At 38.8% G+C, this 8,162-nt stretch overlaps 1 protein-coding gene across 1 annotated transcript in view; it reads right to left on the reverse strand.

The window, feature by feature from the left end:
- Positions 1 to 7,951, reverse strand: part of trpm1b (transient receptor potential cation channel, subfamily M, member 1b) — a 63,186-nt gene extending 55,235 nt beyond the window's left edge. Inside the window, exon 1 of the mRNA XM_079810045.1 lies at positions 7,875 to 7,951. The gene's annotated coding sequence lies outside the window, so the exon portion shown is untranslated. The remainder of the gene's footprint in view (positions 1 to 7,874) is intronic.
- Positions 7,952 to 8,162: the final 211 nt, after the last annotated feature.

Below are 8,162 nucleotides of genomic sequence, written 5' to 3' on the forward strand. Positions count from 1 at the left end.
ATATTTTACATTGTTGCAGCACCTCTTTTCCCAGACTGTCAGTGATGCTGTTTAGTCTCTATGAAGCCCCTTCTTCCGAAAAGTGCAATATGCTCTGATTGGTCGGTTGGACCTGGACACAACATGTGCACTACTAATACAACTCAACCAGGCCTTGCCCATTTTTGGTGTATGCTTTGGGTGGGAATTATTTAAATGAGGAATATTGTGATGCATACATTTCTGGATGAAAACTTAAGACTAGAATCAAGCCGTGACAGGGAATTCTGAAACAGTGCGTACTGATATAAAGAATAACTCCCTTTGGAGTGACTTTGCTTAGTACATTTGCAGACATTTGAAACAGCAACCTCACATGCTAAAGAAAGTTGAAAATATAACCCTGAAATGCATGAATGTTTTGCCAATCATTATTACATATTTGGGTCCGTAATGACCCGGATCTATATCTAACACGGAGGGATCTCTCGTGATAATATAAAACTCTACTGATATTAGAGTAACAATTACAGAAGAATAAAATAAAGCATATTTTGTTACCTTTTGGAGCTTAAAAAAACAGTTTAGTTTGAGCAGGTGTTATATAGCATCATCACTGTCCTCGTCAGAGCTGATTTCCCAGTACATTCATCATCTGGCTCATATTTGCTATCTCAAACATATTCAAAACGATCATTTTCAACATCTTCAAAATCAATAATTTGATCGCTGACAGCTTCTTCACCAGATCCACCATCAAGTGACACTAATATTTGATTGCGTTCAGTTGCTCTGTTGTAAATGCTGAGCCATTTCAAGTTTAGCTAATTATACTTCCTATTCTTTTGTTTTCTGCCTGCGGTAACTATGAGTGAAACTTCACATCATTGTGTATCAGACATCGCCACCTTGTGTAATAAAGGTCAATTGCACTTATTTAGTCATCAAAGATTCAATTATTTTTGTGCAGAAAAAATATACTTATACTGTTACACACCTCGGGTCGTAAGCAACCCTATATATATATATATATATATATATATATATATATATATATATATATATATATATATATATATATATATATATATATATATATATATATATATATATATATATATATATATATATATATATATTGTTTTTTTTGTTTTTTTTACAAAACATTTATGGGAAACCAGGCATGCTTTTATCACTTGTTATATTTTTTAAAAAGTCACTGATAGAGGAATACTAAGAAGGTTGATGTCTAACTTTAAAAAAATGAATGAGGAGGAGGGTAGTGAATGATGACCCAGGTCATTAAGACACAAGGTATGCATTTAAGGGTTAAAAAAAGCATAATAGGGGGTCCTCTTTAAACAGAATTACACAAAAAATAATATCAAGTTAAATATACGGAAAAAAGATGGAGCACAGGATCATACACACAAAGACAAAACACCATAGAGTAACACAGATGACACGAAAATAATGTGTTAAACATTAACTAAATAACAGAAAATGTAACACGAAACACCCTAATATACATCTGATACTCATCTGATCAAATATAATCATGCAGAGATTTCTGTGAAGGACTGTTTTTTTACAGTAAATTATACTAATTAAAGTCGGCATGAAACGGAAGTTGAGATCGTCTTTTTCTCCTTATTGTGACGTATATCCGAGTGAAACGGCTTCTGAAATTAGAAAAAATGTAGGGCGAGGCTTGATTTCGTCCTTCGGGTATTGATTGGATCGTTGGAAGTTGGGCGTTGCTAACAAAATGGAGGCAGATTTGAAGTTTACATTCAGTTGTGGAAAAAAAATCGATCTATCTTTTAAATAAATGTATTTTCTCTCTAAATCTTTTCTACATAATGTTACTGAGCATATTTCCTCACTTTTCGCTGGTTTATGCCACAGATTTGACTTATTTTAAGCCTTTTATGGCTTTATTTCTGTAATGCTTTTTCTCAGCTCTCCCTTATAAGGGGGCGCGCCGTAAGCGCATTCACACACGCTGCATTCCTCAGTGCGAGTCGTCACGATAAGCTGTTCGTCCGACTATATTGAGTAATTTTTACATTAAAAAAAAGCTTTTATTTCTCATATATTTCTCTCTTTTTGCCTCAAGTCCTTCTTGAAGAAGGTTTTGTGTATACCGAGAAAAATGCACCTAACCACGATCAGTGACATGTTTCTGAGAGGAGGTGCAGAAACGAGACGGGGCGATAACCCCGCCCTCACGCCATAGCACATGACCGGGAGAGACGAGAGGTCGTTTCATGGGGGAGGGAAAGTTAACATATTTGATTAAAGATTATAAGGGTAAATGAATTTAAAAAAAATAATGAAGTGCACAGATAAATCAGTTATAGTAAACACTACAATATTAATATAAAAATATGAATTGTAAAATTAGATTTCATGCCGCCTTTAAATTTTTCAGCAAGGCCAGGCTGACATAGCAACAACGACTCAACCAATAGCGTGAGTCTGGGGGTGTGGCTGTTTTTGATGACCAATGGCAGTCAGGAAACTTGTTTGAAAACAGTCTTTATTTTGCAATGCCTTTGATGATGCTAGTGGCAAAGCAACACACACTTGCAGACACAGTGCATTCACTCTGCTAACTTCCTTTTGACGTCAAATTAAAAACATCTAGGGGAGTTGTTTGTGACTGAATAGGTTTGTCTGCATGCAGTACACACAGGGGAGCTCGGTCAGGTTTGTCTCTATGCATCAACACCCCCATCTCCCCACAGACTACAACACTGAACCCAGCAATTGAAAGATCCACCTCCCTCCTCTGTCTGTCGCTTTCTCCCTCCTCCTCTCTGTCTGCTATCCCCTTTCTCTGGGGCCGGGCCAAGATCCCACTGCACCTAAACGTTAAACTCCAGCAGAAGCTGGTGAAAGGTGATCACGTCAGCTTTACTTTGCTTTTAATCACATTGTTACATCAAGCTAATGAATGATATCAGTGGTTGCTCTAATAATGTAACTACTAACCAGATACACATTATGCATCTCTGCAACTGCAGGGCATGTTACTACGTAACTGCAAACTGCGTGTGGCATGATGGTTAAAGAGTTTCCTGGAAACAACAGGTGTGGATGTGAACCAGGCAGCTACAGTATATGTTTACAAAGATCAAGAGCAATGATAAAATAGGCTTACAAAATCATATGGGGATTTTTAAGTATCAGGTGTGGATTTAAATTGTGGCTTTCGCCTGAAGAGACACATGAAGAAAAATGTAACCGTGTGAATTTGGAAAGAAATCTGCTTTAAAAATAATAATTATAATAGTGATATTAGAACTCTGGCCAATACATTTTTCTACATAAATGTAAGCTAATGGCACAAGTGAATTTATGCATCGCAACATTATAATGTACAGTATAAAGATTACATTTAACAGTGTTATTAAATGATTGGTGTTTAAAGATGAACTTTAAGTGAGTGTTAGATGACAGCAAAGGTAATCTTAATATATGAAATGAGCATGAACAATTCAACAACCAATAGCGATATTTTAAAAAATCTCTAATATATAATCCCTATAAAAGGAGGCAATTCAGGATGTTTCAAATCACCTTTAGATGCACTGAATGAAAAATGTTACAGTACTGTAATGTAGGCCAGGGGTTTTCAAACTGGGGTCCGGGGACCCCCAGGGGTCCTCCAGAAGGTTCTAAGGGGTCCCCGGAAAATTTCAGAGAATAAAAAGGCAAAGCAAAAATGGATAAAGTCTACTCCAGAATTGTATATGTTTGTTTTGTATCTTAATAGTGAGTTTTTCTTTGTAGTCCCATTTATCTTGAATGCTGCTTACATACATTTATTGAGAAAGTTGCTTATACAAATCATTTTTAATTGAAAACGCTCTTCTTCAGGTTTATACATCCAACATTAAGTATAGCCAATTTAAGTTTGGAAACAATATGTTGTATTTATAATGCCGCACTTACTGTTTTTCATACATAAAAATATATAGATGGATTTTAGGAAGGGGGTCCCTCATTAAGGTTCATCATATTTGGGGGTCCTTGGCATCATAAAGTTTGAAAACCCCTGATGTAGGCTATAGTCGTCATTAGAAAGTACACTTACGTTACCTAACCAAATTGACATAAAAATCCATCCAGCCTATAACGTATTCAGTGTGTTATAATATATGACACCGCTATTAAGTTTTGTGCCAATTCTAACAGTACAACATATTTTTAGTCACTAATGGATACAGAAATAGGCTATGTTTACTATTGTACTGCATAGCCTGCAGTCATTCTGATTTCCTGAACCATTTCTTATTTTGACTGAAATGATAAATACTATCTAGTTGACCTGTTCTCCTGGCAGGTTTCATGACTAAACGAACTTAAGTTTAAGCAACTTTCATTTAATACGGCATTTTCACACGCATGTGATCTTGAGAGATTTCTGTTAAGTAGGCTAGTACTCTTGAAATGAGAAAATTAGGATAACCACTTCCTGTTAAGCCCTCCGGTGTAATCAATGCCTCACGTAAGACATTTGTGCACACGTTCCCACATCCGACCTAGACAGTCATCACCATAGATATCTGTTTTATAACGATGTTTGTTTGGCGTGTGAAAGCGTTGCTGCGCGTTTGGCTTGCATCGCGTGTCTAGCAGAGCAGTCTAGCACAATTTGGTGACGCAAGGGAGCTATTAATATCACAGGAACGGGATGTACTCACTTCTGCAGCGGGTCACTTGAGGACAAACAGTGAACAATATTTCTGCAGCGCTGCAGCTTTTGGTAAGGCTGCGAGAAATATTGCGATATTTAAGTTTTCTCGCAGGAATAGCACACGTTTGGTCGTGTGAGAGAGCACACTGGGTTTGGGGAAAGAGAGTTGAACGCTACAGCCCCGGAGCCTCGCCCACTTTTGAACCCGTTGACTCACTGCACTCCGATCAAAACAACCATACAAAGAATGTGCACTCAACGGGGGAGGGTTTTGTTTTCTGTCTGAGGGGGAGAATACATCTTATTGTAGACCATTGTGGTACTTTTGAACTTAAGTATTCATGGATGGTGCAATTAAAAATCTATTTTAATAGTAGATAAATCATTTGTAAAAATGCTTCTGAAAAGTGATAGTTCACAACAAAATGAAAATCATTTACTCTCCCTCTTGTTCCTAATGTGACTTTTTTTTTTCATTCTAAAGTATGTTATTCTTGATACTGAAAGTGGTGTAGCCTACTGAAGCTATCATCCGAAACCATAAAACTCAAATCATAAAAGTTGTCCATTCGATTGGTGTTCGTGAGAGAAGTAGTGGTGACTGATTCATGAATGTATCGTTTTTTTAGTCAGATTTTTTTCAATTAATCGGTTGGTCCAGTTCACAAAACCAGTGATGTGCTGCATCCCCGTTCGCCTATACACTACGGCAGGCCCGCCGCAATTGGGGTGCGAGGCCTGGGTGGGGCAGTTGCTATAGTAACGGGGGTCTACTGTTGCAGTAGTGATGAACAATTTGTTTGCCTTGTGGATATTTAAAGCCACAATATGTAATTTTTCGCTTATTCAAAACTAAGGCGTAGCTTGATGACGTCTTGATTTTGCTGAGCTTTTATTATGCCGCAGACGACCGCTTCCACTTCTTCCGCTCATGCCTATGTGGGGTAACCCTGTTTTATCATATTAGATACATTGGAGTGTGTTGAAAGTTATGTTATAATGCTAATCTGTGCGTTCGCTCTGCGGCTACTATTAGACACTGCACACTGCAGTGATATAGGCTTGGTAAAACATGGTACTCGCAGTAAAGAAAACGAGATTTAAACAATAAGACTAACTGTGTTGAGCTATATAACAATGATTCGTTTTCTGTCAATGAATGTATCCGAACAGCTGCTCACCTGTCTAATAAAACACATTGTATATTAAAGCTACACTATGTAACTTTTCCGTCCACTAGAGGTCGCCTGTTCAAAACAAAGGCGTAGTTTGATGACGCCACGTTTGAGCGCAGAATCTTGGGACATGTGGTCTTCACCTCACAGCCGGTGGGAAAGAGTCAGGATAGGACTCGGGCAGAAATCATGTTCATGGATGCGATTATTAACATTACTGTAGTCTGAAGCAGAGCAGGACCGAGTGTTGTGGAGCTGAGCAAGGCCGCAGGAGCGATTGAAGAGCGGGACTGTTATTATAGCATAGTCGCCGGCGGGACTTTTATTATGACACGGTTGCCGGCGCCACTTCCTCTTTTCCAGTCATGAGTATATGAGGTAACGCTACTCTGTTTATCGTATTAGATATATCTGAGTGTGTTGAAAAGGAAGTTATGACGTTCGCTCGGCGGCTGCTATGACACTTGTTCACACTGCAGTGAGAGTAAAGTGTTTCACTGAATAAAACCGGAAACCGAGGGTGACGCAGATATGACGCAATCGACAGGCAACTCCCTCAAACACATAACTCACACGTCCCGGTTCCTCGGTTAAAATAGCAATTTCTCACGATTTACAAATAGTTGGAAACATTTGGGATATTCTATAGCCTGACGTCGTCATACTCAATTCTAGTCAGAAAATGAGTCTGATACTGCTCCGTTGGGCTGTGATTATGGGGCGTGTTTCAACCGAACCAGGAAAGACCTCAATTGGATAGACCTACAACCAATCAGAGCAACGGAGCGACGCACAACGTTAGTTGTCAAATGTCAACAGAACTCAACTGCACTGTGTTGCCATGTCCGCGGGTTGAAGCGACCCTAATTATGTGATATACAGACCCAGGAATGCGATTTTTAGCTGCCAGCCCTGCCAAAATAACACATATTTTACCCCCCAAATGCCTTTTTTTCCCGGAGAACACCCCAGGAAAGCTATTGGGCTTGTTTTTGGCTAGTTTTGAGGAACGTTAGCAATTGGGCGGTTTTGTTGTAAAAACTTGGCAACCCTGTACCTGCACGCACGCTGGAATAAGTTACGTTAGAAGAAAAAGATTGAAAAAGAGTGTAAACGATCTTTGCCGGTGTTGTAAAAAAAGAATTTAAGGATACACAGAGTACTTACCAACACGATCATCATTTCTGAGAGAAATAGTAAAGGTGAATGCATATACAACAAGTTCTCCGTTTAGGATTAGAACAAATTGAACCCAAGCGCTCTTTGGTGACGTGGATGATTACGTTACTGTTGATCATCTGTCCATCATCGTCTAAAGCCCGCCCTGACAATTTCATTGGTCCGAACAGTTTCTGTTCGGGCATAATTACTTCTCTACGGAGAAAGTCCAGACCGAACTGCCCTGGTAAAAATGTTGTGGGCGGGGCTAAGTTCGGCTGGCATCCAGGCTAGAAATTCTAAGTACTCAACTGAACAAAATATATAACACTGGCCTAGTGGTTTCTGCATATTTTACTGCAACAATCCTACATAGTTCACCTTTAAAGCATCTTTGGTGTTTCCATGGTTTCTGCAAAATAAAACCAGAAATCGGGGGTAACATGAGTATGATGTCATTGATAGGTGACGCATCTCTCTCACTGAATTTGACGTGATTTCTCAGTCAGTAAAACAAACAGACGGTATCGAGAGAACAACCAGCTCTGTTTTTCAGTTGTTTTCATCTGTGGACATGCGCTAAATGGATGTCTGACAATTTGGTTTTCAGTTTTCAGATTTAAAAACGTTATAAACGAGGATAACACACACAGTTTCAGCCAATCTCAAGTACTTTTTTTATCTGCAGTGCAGTGGGTGGAGCTAAAGAGACTGCGCACATACACATGCACAATACATTCTAGCATTATCCCTCCATGGATAACTTTCTATTCAATATACGTTTGTGTTGTTTTTATTATATGCACTTACACCCCGATTGTAAACAGAACACAGACATTTGATGCAGTTTCACTTACCGGTTTCGACTTTGACAGGGTAGCAACCACACTTGCAGAACTCCGATGCTGCTCTGGAAACACAAACCACATCCACTGTTTAACACTGGGTTATTTAGGAAGCTGAACAAGGTTATCTTTCACTCCCCCCCCCCCCCCCCCCCCTTTAAATAAAAACTCTTTATCTGTACCTTTTTGTCTGAAATCCTGCAGGCGTCCATACTTTCTCTGTCCATGCAATAAATGCAAATCGTTAAATGAGCACTTATTTCTAGCATATTTACTTCTTAGGTAATATCAATGATTTGA

This window comes from Gobio gobio, assembly GCF_949357685.1.
Source record: "Gobio gobio genome assembly, chromosome: 25".
In the NCBI taxonomy this organism is placed as follows: Eukaryota; Metazoa; Chordata; class Actinopteri; order Cypriniformes; family Gobionidae; genus Gobio; species Gobio gobio.